Source organism: Mus musculus, chromosome 15, assembly GCF_000001635.26.
Source record: "Mus musculus strain C57BL/6J chromosome 15, GRCm38.p6 C57BL/6J".
Classification (NCBI taxonomy): domain Eukaryota; kingdom Metazoa; phylum Chordata; class Mammalia; order Rodentia; family Muridae; genus Mus; species Mus musculus.
In genome coordinates this window covers 30,523,474-30,549,727 of record NC_000081.6, presented here as the reverse complement: position 1 = coordinate 30,549,727, position 26,254 = coordinate 30,523,474, and the positions used below count along the sequence as shown (strand labels likewise).

At 39.8% G+C, this 26,254-nt stretch overlaps 1 protein-coding gene and 1 long non-coding RNA gene across 7 annotated transcripts in view; both read right to left on the bottom strand.

The window, feature by feature from the left end:
• Positions 1 to 26,254, bottom strand: part of Ctnnd2 (catenin (cadherin associated protein), delta 2) — an 856,811-nt gene that overhangs the window by 479,617 nt on the left and 350,940 nt on the right. The window lies entirely within an intron of this gene.
• The window catches only part of Gm41284, a 31,122-nt gene continuing 20,481 nt past the window's right edge, over positions 15,614 to 26,254 (bottom strand). Inside the window, exon 2 of the long non-coding RNA XR_875096.3 lies at positions 15,614 to 26,245. This is a non-coding gene — a long non-coding RNA (predicted gene, 41284). The remainder of the gene's footprint in view (positions 26,246 to 26,254) is intronic.

Sequence of the window (26,254 nt, the reverse complement as noted above, 5' to 3'; positions counted from 1 at the left end):
CCTAGGATCCAGCTATGTTAGCACTGGGCTGCACTCTTAGCAACACATGGAAATGCCCAGGCTCTCTAGGAGGATATCTGTATTATGCCAACACAATTTGGGGTGCTCGATGGATCTTATCATTTACTCTAAGAAGTGCAGAGAGTTAAATAGCCTTTTCTGGGATCTAAACCACAGCCATCCTAGCTGCTTTGCCATACATTATCTCAGGAGTGCCTCTCAACTGCACTGGGAGGGAAGCACAAAACAGTTATTGAAGAACACATTCAGTGTCTGAAACCTAGGACAAACCACAGCTGTGATCCCAAGCAAAATCTTTTTTGTATATTTTAATGTGTGCATGGTGTTTGTACATGTGTGTATGTGTGCTTATGTCAGGGACACATATAATTTATGGATATGCTTTAATATGTGTATATGTGTCTTCATGTAGGATACATATCTCTTTGTGTGGGTGTGTATGCATGTGTGTTCATATCCAATGTACATGTGTATGTATGTACATATGTATCTTGAAGTAGGGTACATGTACATTTGTGTGGTTGTACATATACATGCTTGTGTTCACTTGGGGTAACATGAATCCTATTCGGAAGAATTGGGGGTGCGAGAACTACTCTGTCGTCCGAGCCTTTTGTCCTACGAGCTGTAATACTTGGGAAGAGATCTGCTCTCCTGAAGTGTCACCTGAGACTCTGCCATACTCCTCACTGGCTAGTGGGCAGGGTGGCTTGGAGTTACTGGAGTAACCTGGAAGGCTTGGCAGAGACAGAGGTAGAGCCAACCACCGCAGTGGAAGCAGGAAAGAGACTTTCCCTCCCTCACCTGCACTAGGTTCCCTTTTCCAGAACCCTGGCACCGGAAACCTGGCCTGGCGAACAATCTCTGTGAAAAGCCTCTGTTACTCAGGCCCACAACACATGAACATGTACATACATGCACACCTACACACATGCATACTCCACATGAACAAAAACACATGTGTACCTGACTTGAACACACAGTAACACACATGCATGTATGAACAGCCACACAAACACATGTGCATTGGATGGAAACACACATACACACATACACACACACCCACACAGACAGAGGCATATCATACATGAAGACCTCCCAAAGCAGCTATTGATGCTAACATGGAGATTCTAAAGTGGCAAGTGTAGTTTCCAGGCAGAGCTCAGTTGGTGTTTTAAGTAATGCATTTCAGACAGAATTCAACGACTCAGCAACTGTGTGTGATGCTTTCTCTCTAATTGCCATAGAACATTTGGTTCTCTAGACACTCTGCTGTCACTAAACCACCGCAATTTCATGCATGGGGACTTGCTTAGCAAAAATATTTTCAAAAAGAACAAGGACAGCTGTCAAAGATTATCGTAACCTTTGCAATGTGAAGAATCATGAAATCCGCTACTGGATATCTTCAAGGGTGAGGTGGGAACCAGTTTTAACACTTCAATATTTACCTCAGGCTCTGTAATGTATCTATTCTCTTGCATACATTTTGTACATGGTGTAGCCCGTTAATAAGCCATGCTGGCTTGTATGGTTTTCAAAACCTCTACTCTCAGGAAGTAGGGCAGGGGAACATCCATTTTTGCTAATTCTTCTTGGAGAAGACAGAGCATCAAGGATGAAGCGTGAGAACATAATCCAGTGTTAATGCCACTTAATGAATGAGCTTATGAATTTGTGTGCTTTCCATCACAGGAGGGCTTACAGCCTTCACTTCCTTGGGACTTGGCTCAAGGGAAAGTTTTATTCAAAATGTGGGTATGACATACATATTTATAAATATCAAAATGTATCTGGTGATAACTGTGCAGATGTCTGCATATAGGATCCTTCCTGTGAGCTGAATTTCATCTACATTTCTATCAGCATTTAGACTTTCTCCAATCAGATATTTTTTTTCATATGAAACTCAAAAGGGATTAAAATGAAGTTTGTCATATATGTACATGTATCACTGATGTAATATCCTTACAATTACTGCGTGATACTTCCTAATTCCTGTGTCCTTTGTCCACATGCTTAGATGGTCACATTCTGACTTGCCATTTGGAAAGTAAAGCTACTGATTTAAAATGATATAATATAAGAGCTGGGGTGGTAGCCCAGTTGGTTAAAGGTTGCAGTGCAAACTTAAGATCTTGAGGTTGAATGCCCCAAACTCACATTAAAGAGAAAGTCAGATATGGCAGTGCACATGTTGTGAGCTGGAGAGACAGAACCTCTTGGGTTTACTGGCTAGCTAGACTAGCCTCCCTGACCTTTAAGGCAGTAAAAGTATCAACAACTGTGGTTTGAATGAGAATGCTCCCCCCCCCATAGGCATATATATGTGAATGCTTGGTGCCCAGTAGATAGAATCCTTTGGTAAAGATTAGGAGGTAAGGTCTTGCTGGAGGAGATATACCACTGGGGATTGCTGTTAAGGTTTCTAAAGCTAATGACATTTCTAGGTGGATGCCTTCAGAGTTGTGGCTCAAGATGTAAGCTCTCCAATCCTGCTTCAATATCACCCCTACCGACCTGCCTGCTGCCATGCTCTAGGCCATGATGACCATGAACTCTAACCCTCTGGAATCATGAGCCTCAAATTAAATGCTTTCAGTTATAGATGTCTTGCTGATGACATTTTGTCATTGCAATAAAAAGTATCTAAAACACCTGAGATTGACATATGTCCCCCCCCCAACACCCAAATACATACCCACCCACATCTACACACATACCTCAAACCATACACACACAGAGACACAAACAGACACACACACACATCATACACACACACACAAAAACATACATATGAGAGAGGAGTGGAATAGAGACGGGGAGAGAGATTGCCAGTATCATGAAACATAATCTGTCAGATCTTATGGTTAAAGTCTCAGGAAGACAGAGAGGAAATGGAGATCAAAGCTTGTGGCACACTTTTTTTTTCAAATTTTTATTAGATATTTTCTTCATTTACATTTCAAATGCTATCCCAAAATTCCCCTATACCCTCCCCCTGCCCTGCTCTCCTACCCACCCACTCCCACTTCTTGGCCCTGGCATTCCCCTGTACTGGGGCATATAAAGTTTGCAAGACCAAGGGGGCTCTCCTCCCAGTGATGGCCGACTAGGCCGTCTTCTGATACATATGCAGCTAGAGATACAAGCTCTGGGGGTACTAGTTAGTTCATATTGTTGTTATGTGGCACACTTTTAAGAAACTTAAATTCCTTGTCTGGGCTGCCTTATAAACCAGCCTTCAGAAAAATAAAAACCACTAGAAATTTAATATCGAGGCTGTTGTTTAAACCTCTTTCACAAGATGTAACAATGTCTGGCCTCTCAGCGTTCATATAGATGTATGTTTTAATAATTAATGACTAGAAGAGATATATTAATCTTCATATTTGTGTTCTGACAGCCATCTTTATTCACTATGCATCTTTGCGAAACATAAATATAATATTGGTACTTTATTGGAGGTGACTAATTGTCTGGAGGTCATTTAGAGCAGTTTATAATTAACATGTCAGAGCAGAATGTTGACAGAAGCTGCCACCTAGGGAGCTCAGCTTTAGTTTAAAAATGCAACCTATGAAACACATCTACTGCTTCCAGACTTCAATCAGTGTGCTTCAACTTAGTGCTTCAATTCAAGAGGGAGGACTATTATTTTAAGAAGCAATTCATATGCTATCACTAAGTAATAAATTTATTAAATGTAGGAACAAAGGCTAAAAAACTGAAAATATCTAATCTGGGAAAGATGGAAGCGTGTTATTTGGATAATTTAGGATTATATTAATTATTTTTAAATCCGAACATTTTATATGTATAGAGGATATGTATATGCATATGCTTGTAGTATGTGTAGAGGAGATATATGGGTGGATGGATAGATAGATAGATAGATAGATAGATAGATAGATAGATAGATAGATAGATATGTCAGAGGGGATGTACATATATGTATAGACTTTATTTTTTAAAGGGATTGCTCACTGAATCTGGCGACTGTCTTTTCCACTAGAGTGAATGACAAGAACCCAGCCCAAGGATCAGCCTGTCTCTGTCCCTCCAATGCTGGGGTTACAGACACCCACAAACATATGCACATGCAGTCACACCCAGGTTTACATGTGTGATAATCTAAACTCAGGTACTCATGCTTGCATAGAAGGCAATCTACTAGTTTCCCTTGTGACACTGGTGGCTTTAGAACATAGTGATCTAATGTAATTTAAATACATATTTAACATTAAAAATTTGTCAAATAGTACAGTGATTTACCCATATTTTCATGAAACCTACGTTAGAGTTGGGGCTTAAGGAAGACAGGGTCAACTGAAAGACTTGTTAATCCAGTATCTACCATTTGGGGAAAAAAGGATTTATTTGTAATCCATAACAACACACTGGTTTCTATAATATCCCAATGAGCAAGATTCTAAGCACTGGAGAATCTCTGTCGTTGATAGTGAATCATGGGCCGCAAGGAAACTTTCCAGGCTAAAGATGGAGTCAGGTCCTGCACAGCCACCCCATGCATCATTTCAGATTGCACATGTGTACACATAGAAAGTAACAAATTTGGGAGCAAATGCTTGCAGAAGCTCAACTGGATTGAGCTATTTTGACATGTTTTATTTGCATAGAAAAGAAGATTTTTAGTCTACAAATGTATATCATCACATGGCTCAAAAACCAAATCTGTAAGTAGTATTTAGAAGGAAAACTTTGATGTGAAATAAATGTTTTTTAAAGATGTACTGCCAGCTCTTGGCAGCTGTTCTGAGAGGCGTCTCTTCAGGATCATCAGTCATGTGTCCTAGGCCATGCAGTGAAAGGACCCTGCAAACAGCAGAGCAGTAAGCCACCGCATCACTGTTTCGGATTTGGATGCTCCCACCATTTCTGATAGGTCTCAGAAGAGACTTATTGGTATGAAGTCATTTTTTCCAAATGTCAATATATCATTTTCCAGAAAACATCCACTTCAGAAATGGGGAAGTGTTCTGTTTTACAGGAGTTGAATACATTAATGCCCCCCACCCACCCACCCATGGCACCATTAAGACAGACAGCAACAGGTCATTCGTAGGTCTAAAAAGTCTATTTTCAGTTTTGTCTTTAAGATCAGAGTTTCAGTTTGTTACCAATTGTCAAGGCTGTGGATAGCTTTTCTCTCACAGCCTGTAAGACAAAAAGAAAAGAAACTTCCCTTATGCTCTACATCTAAGAGACAGCATCTATAGGGGGAGTGACTCACTGACTGAGGTACCCTTGCACTTGGATCAATAATTATAACAAGATTAAGCTTTGGATTTTCTGACAAACTCACTTAACTCTCCCTGATTTGAGGTTGGGAATGATTTTGTAAGTTCATTGATCAATTTTATTTTTTTTTTCTTTCCATTTTTTATTAGGTATTTAGCTCATTTACATTTCCAATGCTATACCAAAAGTCCCCCATACCCACCCACCCCCACTCCCCTACCCACCCACTCCCCCTTTTTGGCCCTGGCGTTCCCCTGTTCTGGGGCATATAAAGTTTGTGTGTCCAATGGGCCTCTCTTTCCAGTGAAGGCCGACTAGGCCATCTTTTGATACATATGCAGCTAGAGTCAAGAGCTCCGGGGTACTGGTTAGTCAATTTTATTACTAAAAGAAATGTTTTAATGTATTACGAGTTACAAAGTTAAAAATTATTTCATTTAAAGATGAACACTATTCTCAACAGCAAATAAGTTCTGACTAGTATCAATTAACAGAAGAATGAGCAGAATTGTGTGTATATATATATATATATATATGTATATATATATATATATATGTCCATATGTATATATATATATGTGTGTGTGTATATATATACATACATATATATATATATATAATTATATATATGCAACTTTATTCACCATTAAAAAGAACACTGTTATGTCATTTGCAAGAAAGCACATATAACTAACAACCAGAGATTATCATTTTAAGCTGAACAGATCCCAGAAAAATTATATTATTTGTGTATCCTAGGTCTTACATTGATGTATAAGATCATGTATATATTGGACTTGGAAGTAGAGGGGACATTAGGGAGAAGAGGTAGACTGACATGAGGAAGAAGTGAATGGGGGAAGATTGGATGTGGGGGAAAGATGACCAATGCACATTGTCAGTCAGCGTGAAAGTGACCTTGTGAAAGTCAAATAATGAAGGTACACTTGCAAAAATTGTATTAAGGGACGTGCAATGGTACTGTTGATATTTTTTCATGTTTTATTCATCACCTTTAAAATGATCTCTGGTTAAATTAATGATTTAAAAACCAGACTTCAGGTGTTAAGACACTCTACATCTCTACAGCTTTGAATAAAAGGATTAGAGGATTTTGGTGTTGATTTCCTTTTAAGCTTTCACTAGTATCTTTATTTTTCTTTAAAAAAATTATTATTATTCTTTAATCCCTTTTTACAGTCTAGTTGTTATTCCCCTCCCAGTCCACCCTCCCACTGTTCCTCATCCCATTTCTCCCCCACCTTGTCTCCAAGAGAATGTTCCCACTCCTCATCCCCACCCCATCAGACTTCCCTACTTCCTGGGGCCTCAAGTCTCGCCAGGGCTAGATAGGCCTTCTCCCACTGAGGCTAGACCAGGCAGTCCTCTGCTGTGTATGTGTCAGGGGCCTCATATCAGCTAGTGTATGCTGCCTAGTGTATGTTGGCCCAATGTCAGAGAGTCCCGGGGGTCCTAGTCAGTTGAGACTGCTGGTCTTCCTATGGGGTGGCCCTCCTCCTCAGCTTCCTCCAGCCCCTCCCTAATTCAACCACAGGGGTTCCCAGCTTCCCTCCACTAGTTGGGTGCAAGAAACAGCATCTGACTCCTTCAGCTGCCCTTTGGGCCTCTTGGAGGGTAGCCATGCTAGGCTCCCATTGAGCCCCTATACAATGATCCAAAAGTCAGTGACTTCATTGTTCTGGATTCTACATAGATTTTTCCAATAGAAATTCTGTTTTCCTTTATAAACTTAGCTCATAATCACTGTAGTGTCTACGATGGCTCTTGGCCACACCCAGCAGTTGGCACAAGAAGATTCTAAAATCCTTGTGATGTGGGTTGAGAATCACACTCAGGAGAGAAGAAAGATCAAACCCATCTTCAGTTGCTAGTTTTGGCTGCTTGGTGCCAACATATCATTGAGATAGAAACTACATCCCCTATCTAACTAGACCTCAAAACTATAGCCAGAGTTAGAAACATAAGGTTATTAATACAGGCACAGAGAAGTCCAGGCACTCAGTGAAGGATGAGGGCTTATTCAACCACTAGAAAGGGGCTCCAAGTTGTGCTGGTCTATGGGTCTCTACACTTGCAGACTCAATCACCTGACAAGTGAACATCTAACTTGCAGGGTATGAATTCAATAACTCCAGCATTTGAACATACATTTTTAAATACACAAAATTGAAAGTATGCTCCGATGAAAAGTGGAGAGGAGATGTCCTTGGTGCATCACTGACAATGTACAATGTGACAAACAGGTATGATCTATCCAGAAACTGTGGTGAGCGATGAGGGAGGAAGCCAGGTGTCCTGAGTGTAAGGATGTGGAAAAGCAGCTGCATAGAGGGGAAGGGATGCTCAATGGGATTGGGACATAAAAGATATCTTGGAGGCCTGAAACATTTGCATGGGGAGAATTTGTAAGGGTAGGCAAGGGTGGGGGCACTCTGAATAGCATCCTGAAAAGGCAGCAGACTTATATTAGGAAAGCGTCAGTCAAATTACAATCAATCCTGGGGATTATTTTTGGACATTGATTTGCATGTTTGAGTCAAACATAAATCTAATGTGTTTATATAAGACATTATCCAGAAATTGAGCGAGAAGAATTAATGACGTGCTTGTGTAATATTGTGTGGTGAAACGGTTTTGTGATAAATTCAATTATCTTTTAGCATCTGTCTTCCTCCTCTCCCCACTTCCATGGAATAGTCTACCATGCCCCATCAGTGTTGGACTTGGATGGGTGACTTAATTCTGCCAGTATAGGAAGTGAGACTATGTAGAATAGATTGCCAGATGCTATGGCAATCCATCACTAGTAACACAGGCCCTTCATCCTGGACCCAAGATGCCGGCATATACTGCAGTTGTCTCAACTATGTCTGAAGCAGTCACGACCTGAATCAGGGATGCCTAGCCAAGACCTGGCAAGGCTTTGCTTCTGACAGTGTACACAAATGTGACTATATGTATATTCTTGGCACTATATATCACTGAGTATTCATACAGTTAATTATGCAATTTTGTTGCAGCCACAGCTGATAAGTATAAAGTTTAACACATTCACTCATTTGCATGCATGCCCACACACACACATACACACACGTGTACAAGATCAGCTCAGGACCAGACTTGGACATCATAATAAAAAAAGAAGACAAGCATTAGGAGCGGAGACAGTACAGGAGCTGCACTCTTGAACTGTAACAACAGCCAAGAAGAGCTTCTAAGCCTATTGCTTTAGGCTTCCTTGCAATCCCATTCTACAGAAAACTTCATAGTGTAAAAATCAATAAAAACTAGCTATCAATTACCAGAAAAGTTATGGTTTATTTTTTCTTGAAATAAATAGATAGATAGATAGATAGATAGATAGATAGATAGATAGATAGATAGATAGATAAACAAACAAACATGTCTGGAAGATACAGTGACAAAAAGATCCATTACTGTCTTCCATTTCAGGCTACAGATTCCTCCAGTGCTCCCTGCAGCCAGGAAGATGCTGTTACACAGTTCTCTCGTATATAGCTGGATTTCTATGCTGCCCTCATTCTCTCCACCATCTTTCTTTCTTTCTTTCTGAAGCAGGTCCTTTAACAATGAAGTTTTACTAATTAGATTCTGAGATGACACTGAAGGGCATCTATTAATATTCTTGGCCACTGTGTCAATGGCTGAGCCAGTCCAAGTCCTCGATGTGATTTTTTTTTCCTGGTAAATGTATTTGATGTCTCTTGAACATTTTTATTCTAAGAATCTTAATACATTATCATGCAGACTTCAAGAGATCTGGAGTCCTTTAGACTGTTCAGTGAGTTCTTAAAATAGAACAATTAAATTTCTTTGTCAAAGATACATGAGTTTACTGACTTTCAGAGCTAGAAAGTACTTCACCACTCCTGTGTAGCCCATGTTTTCTGGATAAGGATTCCCTTTGAGGTTCCAGAGAAACCAAGAAAATACACACACACACACACACACACACACACACACACACACACACAGAGAGAGAGAGAGAGAGAGAGAGAAAGAGAGAGAGAGAGAGAGAGAGAGAGAGACAGACACACATACATGAAGGAAAAACAAAAATAGGCCTCCAGTCAATGAGGAAGGAGGAATGAATATCTCAGAACACGTTCTTTCTGACTGCAGAAAGTGCACTTGGATACATCTAATACCTATCTGCCTTTTACCTCATTGCCCAGTTCATTCCTCCCAAAATTGTGTATTCTAGAATACACACTGACCACCAGGCTTTGAGTCTCGAGCATTATATTAATCTCTGAGTGGATTCGTATCTTTGTGTACCAGAGTACATAACATTTTTCTAAAGAATATAAACAAAATTGATGTATTTTTAATTCTGTGGGGGTAAATCCAAATTTACTAGTCAAGGAAAACAGAGGATGATGATGATAATAGTGAAGAAGAGGAAGAGGAAGGAGGAGGAGGAGAAAGGAGAAGGGGAGGAGGAAGGAGGAGAGGAGGAGGAGGGTGAGGAGGAAGAGGAGAAGGAAGAAGGAGGAGGAGGAGGAAGGAGGAGGAGGAGGAAGGAGAAGGAGGAGGAGGAGGAGGAGGAGGAGGAGGAGGAGGAGGAGGAGGAGGAGGAGGAGAAGGAGAAGGAGAAGGAGAAGGAGAAGGAGAAGGAGAAGGAGAAGGAGAAGGAGAAGGAGAAGGAGAAGGAGAAGGAGAAGGAGAAGGAGAAGGAGAAGGAGAAGGAGAAGGAGAAGAAGAAGAAGAAGAAGAAGAAGAAGAAGAAGAAGAAGAAGAAGAAGAAGAAGAAGAAGAAGAAGAAGAAGAAAAGAATTATATTACTATATTGAACAACACTAATAAACTATGGCTTTAGGTAAGGAATATGATGGGGATTCAGCTAATGCAAGAGAAATCACAGTCATTATCTCCAAGCTCCTTAGAGTTGTTCTGTTCTGTTTGTTTGTTTGTTTGTTTGTTTGTCTAATCTCCTGAAAACATTCCTGAGAACTCACGGGAAGCAGAGTCTCAGGAGCCTTCAAGATTGGCCGCCTCACGAGAAGCCTATTACAATCCTAAGAAAGAATAGAAATGACACTCTAGAACTGTTTGGTCCTAACCAAACCTTGCCAGTGGGAAGTAACAATGGATCCCCTACAGCAGTAGCTCTCAACCTTCCTAACGATGAGCCTCTCTAATACAGTTCCTCATGTTATGGTGACCCCCAACCATTAAATTATTTTCACTGCTATGCCATAATAATGTTGCAGCTGTTATGAATCATAATGAAGAAAGTTTTGGAGATAGATATTTGCCAGGGATGATGCCACTCACAGGTGAAAACTACTGCGCAGAAGTGGATGCTACTAGAGTCTTAGGTCCAAACTCAGAAAGACCTTTGTAACACAAATTGAAATCATCATTACAGGTTTAATATAATTTGATACATATTTATTGCAAAGAACTGAACTTTAAAAAATGTGAGTATTTGGGGATAGTTGGGTCAAGAAGGGAGAGACTCCTGAATATAATCAGTGATTTAACAGAAAGATGATAGTACACTAGCATGCTCTATTTCTCCCATCTGAGGACCCAACTAAATAGTTTAAATCCCAAAGAGAGTTCATACCAAGAACAGAGCCCTGTTTCAACCAGGATCACAGAATTCCAACCTCTAGAACTGAAAGGCATGCATCTTTGCTAAGCTAAGGAAGTTATGATAGTCTGTTGCTGATGCCCAATTAGAGCATGATATTAAATATGCAGCACTATGAAGTGGGCATTTTCTAGGTACTGTCTGTACAGTGAACAAACTGATTTCTTGCTTCCAGGAAAGTGAATTCAAGGAATCTGATGGAGACAACAGAATCTTACATAACTCTAAATACATGATTAGTTTCAGCTATTGCTCTGAGTTTAGAAAGGAAAGTCTGGTCAAGAGATCTGACCTTGGAAGTAGCAAAATATAAAACTAAAGCAGGAGGTACACACTTACCTATCTGGAAGGTGTTGAAACTATGACCATGAGTTAGTTCTAAGTAAATAACTTCAACTCTATGATCTGCAACCCGCATATGGAACTGTCCATGAAGCCAAGTACCTAAGACTTTGATAAGTAATAGGCCTAGGGGGAAACCTAATACTTTTATTTTGATACATGAACAGCAATAAGGCAAAACCTAATGGGATATTGCCATATTCATTGTCTTGGTTAGGGTTTCCATTACTATGATGAAACACCGTGATCAAAAGCAACTTAGAGGTGGGGGAAGGATTTATTTTATCTTACAAATCTCAGGCCATTCGATAACTGAGAGAAGTCAGGCCAGGCACTCCAGCAGGGTAGGAAGGTGGAGACAAGAGCTGAAGCTGAAGGCATGGGAGAGTGCTGCTTACTGGCTTGCTTCTCATAGCTTGCTCATCTTGCTTTCCTACAGCATCCAGAACAACTTGCCCAAAAGTGGCACCACCCACCATGAGCTGGGCCCTCCCTTATCAATCATAAATCAAGGAAATGCCTCATAGACCAATAGACCAATAAAACTGGTCTTCCCTATAGAACAATCTTACGGAGGCATTTTTAGGATAAGCTTTCAATGATCCTAGTATGTGTCAGGTACACACACACACACACACACACACACACAGGGAGGGAGGGAGGAAGGGAGGGAGGGAGGAAGGGAGGGAGGGAGAGAGAGAGAGAGAGAGAGAGAGAGAGAGAGAGAGAGAGAGAGACTAGAATACCCATATATCAGAACATAATTTAACACTCATCAGAGAAGCTACTTCTTGCAGTTGGAGGTAATTAACACAGAAACCATAGCTAGAGAATGTGCAGAGAAAAAGCATCTTTAAATGTTCATCTCTAAGTGCAATGTCTATATCACACACTTCCCCTCCAGGTGTAGGTATTCATACAGAAGAAGGGCAGAAAGACTGTAAGAGTTAGGTGTCTAGTTAGATAGATGGCTTCAAATAAACAGTGCTTGCTAGACACAATGGGACAGATATACCCACGGACTCAAAGACTGTGACAGCACACAAAAGACCTGCGCAAGCTTAAACTGGACAAAATCCCAGGATGAAGAAGTGGGCACATACTCCCAACTCTGGTCAAAAAGCCATTCATAATTGATAGCTTCTTGGAGAAGAAATATAGTGACATTGGATACATCAACCACACTCCAGGGCAGTCCCTGTGTTCAAGAGTAGCCATGGAACCCTAATCAGTCTTGGTTTTGCTTTTGTTTTTAAGAGAGAGAAAGAACATGAAACTGTAGGGAGGGAGGGAGGTGGGACAGATCTGGGCAGAGTTGGGAAAGGGAAAAGAATATGACCATTGCATATTGCATGACATTCTCAAAGAATGAATGAAGATGACATTCGAGAACGAATGTTTCTAATTCATATGAAGAACATGTATAGAGACTTAATTTAAAACAAATATCCATCCTTACCTTCCATAGCTGCCATACTATTATCCCTTGGCTCATCACTGCATTCTGTATTGAGCCCAAGAGGGGTTAACCGTTCATTTCTTTCTTGCTCTGATCACACAGCACAAAGCCCAGCCCCAGCTTCTAATCACCATATCCATATTATTTTGCGTAGTCTGTGTCTACGTCCATCATGTGCCCTTACTCGTTTCTTCAGGCTTCCTGCTGTAGTCTAATCTACTGGGTCTTCCCAGAAAGACAAGTGGATTTCACATAATGGAAATGTAAGGTCATTCTTTGCATTAAAAATATTTTTTTTTGAGATTATTCACCCCTTCCTCTTTCACCCTTTGAAACCTCCCATGAGCCCCTTTGCTTTCTTTCAAATTTATTTTTTCATTGTTTTTGGTGGTGGTGGTGGTTTGTATGTATGTGTGTGGTATGGCTGCTTGTGTATTCCCAAGTACATAAATAAAACATTCTCAGTCTGTATAATATTATTTGAATGTACGTCTTTAAGGCTGACTATTTGGTATTATATAAACAACTGGTATGTTCTTTCCTGGGGAAGACCAGTGTCCTCCTTTTAGCGTTCCTTAGTCCTCTTGTCTCCGGTTGAGCTGAGCCCCCTCACACAAAGAATGTCAGAAGCTACACCTTGAAATCTCACCAGCATAGCTCCTTAAATTGCAATTGATCTGGTTTAGGTTCACATTTTAACCAAACATGAAGTCTATTGAGAGACTCTGGAGTGCTCCGAATTATCACCAAATTTACATAATGGGTAAATAACTGTATTATGTATACAACTAAAGGTTTATCAATGAAAGAAACTTACATTGCAATAGGAATAAATACATAGATTGTAGTGATTGAATATTTATGACACTGTAGGAACCAGGTTATCTCTGCCTGTTCCGCATTTTCAGAGGAATCTATACAATCAGCATATACATAAAGGTTGGTGCTAATACAGACACAATGAATGAAGACACAGATGATCAAATATTCTTCACTAAGAATGTCTGAATAATGTTAAGAGTTTAGTGTCATGCCTACTGAAGAGTACATATCTTAGTTTCTGTTCATAAACCATTCTGATTAAAACAAGGAATGCCAGGGCCAGGAAGCAGGACTGGGTGGGTTGGTGAGGGGGGGGGGGAGGGGGAAGGGAATAGGGCGTTTTTAGGAGGGGAAACCAGGAAAGGGGATAATCTTTGAAATGTAAATATAGAAAATATCTAACAAAACAACAAGCAAATCATGATCCAAATTCTAGGGGTTTTCCACCCGATTATATATATTTAGCTTGAAAGCTTGACTTCAGCTTAAAGGCCTACTGTCTCTGTTACCCTAAAAGTCACAGGCAAATTCCTTGAGGTTTTCCCATTTAAAGCTTTTGCTTTTGCTTTGAACAGTTTTCTTAGGCTGCCAACCATATGGTAATAAGCTTTAATCCATCAAGCAGTGAACAAATCATTTGGTCTTTGCTGTGAATTAAATGTTCTCAGATTATCCAGATATTGTGTTTCTCCCTGAAATCAACAGTCCCTCACATGTTTATTGACTTAATACAAAGGGGGTCTTCTTCCATGTTGACAGGAATACCAAAAGAATTCAACAAACTCTACCCAAGCCAGAGGTGATGTGCACAACAGAATTTATATTTATTTGTCTTTATCATTTTTTTCTGTACATTTGACATTTATGCTTGTACCTTCCATAATCCTTTATATATATCATGTGCTATTTACAGAATAAATACAGGTACTACATGAACACAGACTACAAGAAAATATCTAATCCTAAATATAGTCTTGTTCCACTTTTTTCCTACGTCTGGTCTTGGGGGGAGGAAGCCATGGGGTATACCTCAGTGAAAGAACATATAGAATAAGTTTTACAAAAGAACAACTCCATGATTCATCAAAAAATTAATATTTCCATTTAAATGGATTTACTATTACTTCAACCTGAAAGGTAATTATAAACATAAAAAGGATATGAATGGGAGTGTGAAAGACACATTAAATGTATTAATTGGGATTCTCTTGAAAATCAACTACATTTTGGTCATTATTTGTAACATTTACATGTTAATAGGATAAGTACAAAGCATGGGCAGCCTACTTGGTTCACCTACCTTGTTCTCCATTCTCCTTTTGGGCTGCACTCAGTACCTGCATAAAATATGGGCCAGATAGCTCCCCTTTTCATCTCATATTTAATTCACGTAGAAACCAGAAGGTTTCCATATGGACTTTTTCATATACTCCAGGTTTTGGTTAATTCCTTACCATCATTTTCCAAATCCTCCCAGCACCCCCCCACAATGCCTAAACCTTTCCATTCTCAATACTCTCCATCTCTACTTTAATAGCATTTGTGTGCTATTTCTCCCCTTGCATCATCTCTTCAACGACCCCTTTGTAATTTCTCAGGTTTTGCAGGTGTTCCAGGTTAAACCAACAAACAAATGATCTGCAACTAGGCTACACATATGAGAGACATGTGCCATTCATCTGTCTTAGTCTAGGGTACCTTGTGCACTATATTTTTTCCAGTTACATATATTCATTTTCAATTTTCAAGTTTTTAATTTTTCTTGGGGCTGGTAAGATGCTCCGGTGTCAAAGGGAACTTGTCACCAAACCTTATTACCTGGGTTCAAGTCTGGGACCCACATGGTGGAAGGAAGAGTACTAACTACCCCAAACTTTCCTCCCTGCTCCACATACACACAATGGCACCAGTTTCCACTCTTCTCAGACAAATATATAAATATAAAAAGAGTAATTTTTAAAATTCATTTTTCCTTATGGCTGGATAAAATTCTATCACATATATTCTCCATATTTTCATTACCCATTCATGAGTTGATGGATATCTAAACTTGATCCATTTTGTAGTTTTTTTTTTTTTTTTGAATGGAGCAACAATGAAGACAGATGAACAACCATCGCTGCAGTAAGATATGGAGCTGTTGACTAAACACTCCACTTATACTCAAGAGTAGTATAGCTGGATCATATGTTAGATCTCTTTCTAGCTCTGAAAGGAACCTCTCACTGATTTCCCTGGTGCCTGCACTCCCACTACAATGAATGATGGTTCCTCTCTCCTCACGCCCTCCCTGGTCTTTTCTGTCATTTGTCGTATTGATAATAGCCATTCTGACTGTAGGGAGAGGGAATTTCAAAGTAGATTTAGCTTGCATTTATCTTATAACTAATGATGTTGAACACTTTTTAAAATGTTTATCAGCCTTTTGCATGTCTTCTTTAAAGGGCTCTGTACAGATCTATAGCCCATTTTTAAAATTGGGTTTTTTTTTCCCGTAAGTTCTTTGTGCATCTTAGATATTAATTCTCTGTTTGATGCATAGCTGGCAAGGATCTTCCCCCTATTATAGGTTGTTGATTCACTCATTTGACTTATTCCTTTGTTGTATGGAAGGTTTTTGTTTTAGATCCATGATATCTTAAAAGCCATAGATTCTAATATTTGTTTAATAATCATTAAACCAAAATCCTGCTGCCAAGTGTGGGATATAGCTTTTATGCTGTTGGTCAGTGAAGCTTTAAAGGGCCTTCAAATAATGCAGGGTCCTTCTGGACATTCCTCTGGATTGTCCTGAAGAACTAGACTATCAGACCCTACTGCTGAAAATAGCACATACTTTGGCTGCAAGATTTCGAGAAATCATTGTAACTCAGATAGAAGTGTCCTCCCTGGTAGCTGGTTTTAGCTGACTTTCATAATGTCAGAAGTCATTATGCAGGCACCTGGGCTTGCAAAGGAATCTCCCAGCTGTGAACACTACAAACTACAACACTAATCTGCTAAGCAAGATGTCTCCAGTGCTATATGGCACAACCCACATTGCTCTGATTAGATTTGAGGCCTGCATCATAGGAAGGAATCAAGGTCTAGTACTGTGAACTTAGTAAGTCTATAGGTAGGAAGACCATAGACTTTCAGGAAATTTCAAATACTGTTGTTTAGTTAAACTGACATGGCATCAAATCACTTCTAAACATTTATATTTGTATCCATAGACAAAATCAACTCCTAACCGTGATCAGAGAAGCTAATTAAAATAACTATCAGTGAATATAGAAACTCTTGACTGACTAAATGCTCAAAATAAGGGATGGTTTGCTGCTCACCCCTAAGGAGGAAATTTATGCTATGTTTTCTATACGCAGAAAACACCTTAGAAGAAAGGGCTGAAAGAACACCAGGTCAGAAGATGGGAAAAGGGCATGACTATCACTGCAGTCATGATCTCAGAGGACCTGCACAGCACAGGATCTGAGAACACTCATAGACAGGAGGGAGACTTGGGAATCCCCACCCCCTTCCCTGCTGAATTACCAGCTACTGATGGGTTCTAGGAGAAGTGAAGTTATTGTCTATATTTCGAGCATACTGGGAGCCCACCCAACTTCACTGGATAGTTCCAAATCTATAATCACATAAACAATCAATCCTGGTTAAAGTCAGAAGGCCACAAAATTCCTGCTTAGTTTTCCCATTGTCTTCTAGACATGTTTTCTTCTCCTTTCAAGCTGTATATAAGTATATAACTTTATGTGTTTATATAAAATTTAAGCGGCACAAATGAGAGAAAAACATGTGTGGCATAATTCACTTAATGTGATCATCTCTGTTTACTTCCATTTTTTGCGTGTGACATATTCTATTTTTTGGGTCAAATTTTTTTATATACACTAGAAGCAATAAGACATCTACTGAATCCCTTCTTGATTCCTGTGCTACTTAGCTTTACTTAAGTTTTAAGATTAAGTGCCCTCTCTCCAGAAGTGTCTACTCAATGTCCCAATCAAATGGCTATTGGTTTCTGCCTATTCCTTCCTCTTGCTCACAAATCTCTGCCTCCACAGGAGAACTTCATCTGACAACTGTAGGTGGAGCCTATGTACCTCTGTCCATAACTTAATGCATTTTGTTTGGCCACTGATGGGGTCTCATTGAAAGCTAATGGGTTAAAAAGCCAACTTCTCAAACCAATTGAATGAGCCATGAATTAGCTACAATCTCCAAATCTACAGCATAGGAGTTGACATACGTTGTAGTGGCATGAATGAGAATAGTCCCTAAGAGATTGTATGTTCGAATAATACTTCTTTAGGAGGCATATGGAAGAATTTGAGTTTGATCACCAATACAACAGAGGTGATAGTAAAATATGAGAAGTGATGGGTGAATTTCTATGCCATAGGTTTTATTTCCATCAGTATTCACCATTGAAACCTCCAATGTAAGAATCATTTAGGCCAGAGAACATGCAGTAGTAGCCATGTATAATGAGCTGTCTCCATTACTAATGCATAACAATAGAGCCATAATTAATAAGATTGCACCAGATAAGTAGTGTTCCATTGTTCTTGATAATTATATATATATACATGTATTTAGACATATACATTACATATATACACACATATATACATACAAATATATATGTATATGTATGTGTGTGTATATATATATATATATATATATATCCCCAAAAGGAAAAAAAACTTTTGAAATAATGCATGTTCTAATTTGCTTTACTATAATAACCATTTACTATCTATCCATCATTATTTATCCCATAAGACCATTCTATCTATCTATCTATCTATCTATCTATCTATCTATAGCTTACATATATAGAGTCACATTTCTTTCTTTCTTTATTTTTTGTTTTACAAAAATGTTTTAGGTGATCACCATTTGGAGGAAACCCTGTATTGAAAACATAAGCTATTACCTTAAACTAGGTTTTGTTCATTTTATTCACAAAATGCCCTCATCTTTAGCCACGGAGACTACTGATCAGTCTTGAAGTCATTTGGTACTTCTCAGTTCTTGGGTCCAGTCCAGACAGTGGCCAAGACTTGCCTCCTTCTTACATATAAACCAACAGACTATTTGAATCTTAAAGCATCAGATAGTGGTCTTCTGTGTTCTTACCTTGTCACCTGCCCATTTCATGGTTGCGGCATCTTTATCTGCCATGCATAATGCTTCTAAACAATATTGGCCACAAAACTTTACCACCTCCTTCTACGTCCTCACCCAGCTCCCAATGATGTCCCTATGGGATAAGGTCCTTAAATGGATTGTAAAATTCCAAAGGCTGGAAGAACAAAGCCTAGGGTCTATGCAGAGGGGCTGTGAGCTCTTCTTTTATTTTACTCTTTTTTTTTCTTTTTTTTTTATTTATTTTTTATTAGGTATTTTCCTCTTTTACATTTCCAATGCTATCCCAAAAGTCCCCCATACTCACCCCCCCCCCCGATCCCCTACCCTCCCACTCCCCCTTTTTGGCCCTGGCGTTCCTCTGTACTGGGGCTATTCTACTCTTTTAACTACACTAGTTTTTAGGTGCAGGGCAGCCTGATTATTTCAATGCTACATTTTCTTCAGTTCCAGTCACTAAGATCTCTTAGTGCAGATACCATGTATATTATAAGTCCTTTTACTTTTCTCAAGGCACCACTAATAAACTATTTTGGAAGTAAAGACTTCCGTCTACACTTGTTCATGATAGTTCCCAAAACTGTTTTAAAACACTTATTCTACTTGTGTAATATCTATGTGCTATATTCAATAAAAGAAGAGTGAGCTCACAGCCCCTTCTGCATAGAGCCTAGGGTTGGCTCCTCAAGCAGTAGAAAGTCTTGGGAACTTTCTGATCCATGTAATATAATATACTGTAATGTAATGTAATAATGTATCCTTACTGAGTATTTTAAGGATTCAATATGTATAAATGTGTTATGCTTCGCATAAATCTAACTATGAGAGACGTTATTCAGAAATGTGTTACAAAATACATGGCAGAAACCACATAGTTTTCAAATATACAATGAATACCAGAAATTCTTAGCCAGTGTGGGATTATTCAACATTTATTAAAAATTCAGTATAATCTAAATTAAATTCTTGTTGAAAAAAAATCAAGATCACAATTCAAATAATCTTGAGTTAGGCTAGTTTGGCTATAGATAATTCTTCTATGACTGTTACAGGGACATTAGTCCCAAGAAATATACAGGTTACACTAATCGTAAATAATGCCTGTTAAATGTCCCTCTGTCTCTCAGTAGGGGCGGGTACTCAATGCTTTGTCAGTGCGACTGGGTTTACAATAGTTTCTAGCCTTCTATTTAAACACAGTCACAGTCTGGAATAAGGAACTTACTTGACACTTTTGGTTGTATTTTTCCGTGAGATTTAACCCTTAGCACCCCACACAGTAGTCATGAGACCAGCAATATGTGCCAATCTAAAACTGCAGAGAAGAAGTTCTCTTTGGGAGCTTAGAATCCTTTCTCTATTGGATGCCTGGAGACTGCTCACCTGACACGTGCAAACACTCTGCAGCATGGTATTTTGGAGTGACTCCCTGTTTATGAATAACAAGCTACGAGCTGATCCAAAATCCACTCAGATGAGAAAGATAAGGCTTAGATCATTGCTTAAGAAAAGCCATGCAGAAAAAGAGGTAAGAAAACCTCATCAAAAGGTCCCCATAGCAGGGAGACTTAATTATAATGTGTGTGCAAGGTTCAGTGAACATCCACCACCTTATTAAAGAATATAGAGACACAGACTGTTTTGATTTTCTTTCTACCCTTTATCCAAACCAATGCACGTGGATTTCTGGGCTCTGTGTAGACAAATCTCCCTTTCAGTCCTTCCTCCAATGTGGCTAGGATTCTGTCAACTTTAACTAAGCTAGAGTCATCCATGATGAAGAAACTTCAAGTGAGAGGCTGTAGACAAACCTGTGGGAATATTTTTTCAGTGAATGATAGATGTGGGAGGACCCATCCTATTGTGAGTGATGCTACATCTGGGTTGGTAGTCTTGGATAGTATACAAAAGCAGGCGGCAGCAGCCACGAGGAGCAAGCCTGTAAGCATCACTCCTCTACTGTCTCTACACCAGCCCATCCCTAGGTCCCTGACATGAGTCCCCTGCTTTGCTTTCTCTCATAATGGACTGTGATTAGAACAGGTAAGCAGAAATACAGCCTTTCCTCCTCAAGATGCTAAGACCACGCCCAAGCCAAAGGCCCCTTCTGTGGAGACTGTCATATGAGGTTTTGATGCCTCTTTTTCTGCGTGGCCTTTCTGAAGCAATGGTCTAAGCCTTATCTTTCGCATCTGAGTGGCTTTTGGATCAGCTCGTGCCTCGGACTGTTGACCTGTGCTTAGTTTCACACCTTCATTCTACTATTCAGCATCTATTTGTGCTTCATAGTCTGACTCTTAGAAAAAGTTTTTGAGCTCTGCGGGCAACATAAACTATTTTCATCATTCATATGTGAATCTCTTGCTGGTATTAAAATTCTCAGCGCAGAGGCTTAAGAACATCAATGCTTAGGGGATGGCTAATGGAAAGAACAATGTTTGATATAGTTTAGATGGCCAGGATTCAGACTGCCTGAAGAGATGCTCATCCTTCACTGACTCTTGTTGCAGAATCCTGAGGTGCCTGGCTCATCCTTGCGGAATATGAGACACTTCAGAAAAGGCAGTCAGATTCTTCTCTTCCTAACGTGTATCCTGGTCTAATTGTGGTGTTCTACTTCCATCATGATGACAGTGTGCTGGGGACGAATCCTGGGACTGTTGGAGCTACGGCCCTACTACCATAAGCACAGGCTGAGCTGAACATGTAGCTGACACATGGAACCTGGCCTGTGCTGAGGTTTGATCTCAAGGACAGCAGGAGACTGTGGAGACGGTAACCAAGTATGCACACAGCAGATTCCCTGGCAACAAGTCTAAGCACCCTTTACTAATATGAACCAGAGAGAGAGAGAGAGAGAGAGAGAGAGAGAGAGAGAGAGAGAGAGCTAGTTCAGTAAGCTTCAAATCGTCCTTCTTCATGAAGATATCCTCAAATATCCAAAGACTTCCCAAAAGATCCAATAAGTGGGGAGGAGGGACAAGTACTGTAGAGTCTGATTTTTAGCTGATGGCATTCAAGGAATTCTGCGGTGAGAATATATTATATTTTATTCTCACTCACCTGGAGTTCATGGCTAGAGTCTCACTCATTTATTCTATATTATTGGTCTTATTGGAAATTCTACAGTAGCATCCAGAGTGTGCCTTGAAAACATGGGGAGGGGATTTTGATGGAGAGATCTCCAAGTCTACCATTCAGAAGAAGAAACGGGCTGGATTTTGGAGTGGGGATGTGACCTTTTCCTTGCTCAGTGTTACAAGAGAAGTGACCCCAGGCTCTCAGCTACCTAAAGCAGCTGAGAAATGCTGAATGGGATCAACCATTCAGATAGTCTCTCTGAACTTTCCCAGAGCTATCTATGCGATATGAACGAGAGGAGGCAGGGTGCCATCCCACAGCCTGCTGCTGCCAGTTGAGAGCCACTGAACAATGGGGGAAAGATGGCTGTGCCTATACCTCAGGCCAAGAATTTTGAGGAGCAAGCAGCTGAAAGCCAAGTAGGGGTGACACATGCAATGCTCCGAATCACTACATGCCAAGGCTGAGAGGTCTGGCGATCTGGACATATTTACCAGTTGGCTCATGTTCGGTTGCACTAATGACTGGGAAAGATGATATATAATTCCAACCTTTCTTCCTTAGACCTCGTTCTATATGGTTGTATCTAGGATTCAGAGTGACTTCCGGTATATGAAGTGATGCTCTCTACTCCATCGAGTCCTTCGAAGAAGATAACTCATCAGCTAAAAATGACCGGGGCTCCCCTCTGTCAGAAGTAATTTTCATTATAAACTAACAACTCAGAGTCTGTTTTACTGCGGAGGATCACTCATCAACAGATGCACCTGAAAACAAACCTTAGCCAGAGATGGGACCTGGTGCTTCCCCTTGCATTCCAGTTGATGTCTATTGAACAAACAACTGCCAGGTTGCTGGGATATAACGTAGAAACAGCAGATGTGGCGGAGGAAAGAGAAAGAACTTCCCTTCTGCTTCTGACATAATAATGCCAATGAGGAAACTAGTTTCTCTAATGTGGCCCCAAATGCCACATATCAACATACTGTGAAGTGAAATAATGTCTGTCAGATTGTAATATAAAGAAATTTTAATATTCATGTGAAAATAACAAAACTGCTTAATAGCAGAAAAGAAAAATAATGTACATATTTCTGAGGATCCAGCATGTCTTCCGTACCTCCATTAAAACTACAGACCAGATAATCTAACTACTGGAATACAAGGGAAGAAATAGAGATGTAACTGAGTGAGGTCTTTAAGGTATTCATCTGACACTCCTCTGATATGTGTAACTTTTTACTAACTTTGCATTTTGTTAAAATGAAGACTAAACTCCTGCTTTAAAATGCAAGAGTGCCACAGAGATCAAATAACCAAGTGTTAATAAAAAGGAGCACGCTGCCAGACAGAGGTCTGGCTCTCCAAGGGATTCTCCCTAAGGCACAGCAGCACTGAACAGATTTTAGCTTTATTGGCTAAAGGGAACAGTTCTCTGTAAACACAGCCATTTAGACTTATAAAAGGTGCTTATAAAACAGAGAGAAGCTGCAGGAGATTGCACACATTGTGGAGCTACTAAAAAATAAAAAATAGATAAATAAAATTAAAACCATTTCCCAGAATGCTTTATAACATTTATTTAGTTCAAAACAAGTTGATATTTCTCTAGTTTCCCCCGTTTAAACCTTTCTTTTGGGGAGGATGACAAGGCAAGGAGAGAAAGCAAGCATGGAAAACAAACACTATTCTAAAACCCCGCGATCATTAACAAGTGGATCCTAGGAGAGGAGCTGTTAAATATTGACTATGGCAGATGGGAAGACTACGCCCCAGAGGTGAGATGCCCAAAGTGTTTCAAAGACAAAGAAATAGGAGAGGAAAGAGAACACAATACATAAATACAAGGTAGCTAGATGAGAAATTAGTACAACATCTAGATGTATAATCTGTAACTCATATAATATCTGAGGTAGAAAAATGTTGAAAATGGGTCCAACCTCTTTTCCTATCTTTGACAGAAATGGATTTAACTTTAGCATAGAAAGCCTCCAATCAGGGATTATGAGGGACTGTACCAAACTTCCCATCCTCTTTTCTCTTCATCTTTATTTTATAAGCAGATGGCAAACGTTTTATTTAAAGAACCAATGAGAGCATCAGGATAATTTTTAAATATTTCTTTACTGTTAACTCTCAAAGAAATCGGTTTATTGATCCACTTTCATATCCGTGTCTTCTTCCTGATGCCCCTCACTGCTGTCCCTATCTTGTCTCTAGTTGGCTTGCCAGTCCTCTTTCTAAGACCACACCCCCTCCATCTTTCACTGATTCCTTTCCTCTCTCTTGGTTTCCCCCTCTTCAAACCTTGTCTTTCTTCTCACAACCCTCGTCCTATCACATTTCCCACACACTCCTTTCCTCTTTCATCTTCTCTAGGTGAAATTCCCTTTGCCTCTAGACAGCAACGTCACCTGTTCTTTTGCAGATAGAAACAAAGTGGCACAGGTCAGACAGAAATGAGACACAATTGCTTTCCTTTCTGTCCCACTATCTCTATCCTTAACAGTCTAAGTGTGGTCCATGTTTTCATCCTCTAAGCAACCTGTTTGCAAAGCAACATCTCGCCCCCTCTCCCCAAGCTACCCAGCTGTAACTGGCATCGAAGATCACTGAGCCCCACATTCAGGGAAGTTAGGAATTACTTATCACAGAAATTGGTAGAATAGAGAAATTGGCCTGGTTTGAGTTCCATTTTTGGCAAGTTTTGCTCTATAGTCCTGCCAGTGTGCCTGAATAACCTTAAACTGTGCACATTAGCTATCAGTAGAGGATACACACACACACACACACACACACACACAAGAAGTAAAGTTACGAGCAAGGAAATATGACCAACTTTCAAAGACATTCGAGAGAAAATATCGCTAGCGTTCACATCAAATCTGGAAACGGAACTGATAGAGGTTTCCACATGACAGGGCAGGAGGCTTTGACGATGTAGTGCTGTACCCAGGAATTTGAACTTTATGATAATCAGGCCCCGCACAGTGGAAGCCCTGTGGCATTTCACATCATCTCCCTGAGAGAGGACTGGGGTTACTCTTTAAAGGAATCATTACACCCAGCATTTCTGTCATGTTTTCTTAGAAAATGTTAAAGGTCTTTTTGCTTTCTTAAGGAAAAAAAAATCTAATATTAAATGAGTCACATGCATAGCATCCTAGTTGGTGTCTATCTGTAACAGGCAAAGATCAGAACCAGTTTTAACCCGGATGTGTAGGGATTAGAATAAAGACCTAGGGCCATGTTCCAAGGGAGACTGGAGCCAGTATGCCTCCTATATGAGGCCAATCTTAGCTGTAGGATGAAAGAAGCTGGGACCAGGAATACAGAAGATATTCTATATCACATATATGCATTCTCTATCACTTATATATGCTCAAGCTTGGTGAGGGGGGAGCCAGGAGGGATACCCCAGATCTTCAACTACAGTAAGAATGACAAAATCATTTTCCGTTCCCCAAAACTGTGTGAGTGACCTGTCCATTTGGAAATTTGGGGAAATTTTCTCAATTTGCAGTAAAATTATGCATATTGTTTCAAATATTTATTTTTTTTCCTTTTTTTCTGTTAATCACTCATATGCTGAGCACTAAACTTGAGGCTAGAATATTAAGAAATAAATCTTATGGACAAGTTCCCACAGTAGGAGATGTTGTGGAGTGGTGGATCATTTGAATAGAATACACAGATATCACTTTCTATCTTCAGCACCCCTGACCGAGTTCCTCAAATTACAGCAGGTATGACACATAACCTGTAGCCTTGCTATCCCAGAACTCTGTAATCTGAAGGAGGAAAATAAAAAGCCTGAAGTCTTTCCAGAATACACAGTGAGACTCTATCTCACAGTAAAGATGTTGTACTATATTTTAATTCTGACGTCTCACAGTCTGTAATCTCATCCAGCTTCAATCCCATTCTACCTATATCTTCATGTAGTCTGCACAGGCATTCTGTAGCACATATATATCACTACACTTAGCTTTCTTAAAGCTTCACTCATATTTGTGGGCTAAAGATTTACTTTCTGCCTGTCCTGGGCATTTCTGAAGAACTGTTTCTGTTGAAGTCACTTCAGACTTATTAGAGAAACTCTATCTGTACTATACACTGGTGGACTAGATTGACCTACTGAGTTCAGTCTCATTTAATGGGATGCTGGGACCTTCGTGAATTTAACTCAACTAAGGTCATGTGATCCACACAATCTCACAGGACCCATACCCAGGAGGACATGGTATTTGGTTTAATTCTCTGCTGCTGCCATCATACTTTATAAATTCCCACCTGTTTGTTTGTTCATTTTGAATTGATTTATGTAAGGGTGTTGTGGTCAGAGAACACCTTGCAAAAGTCAGTGGGAAGGGGGCACTTCTCCTTCCATTATGTGGACCACAGGAGTTAAACTCAGGTCACCAGCCTTGGTGGGAAGTCTTTCCAGAATACATAGTGAGATGGACCTGTGAAAT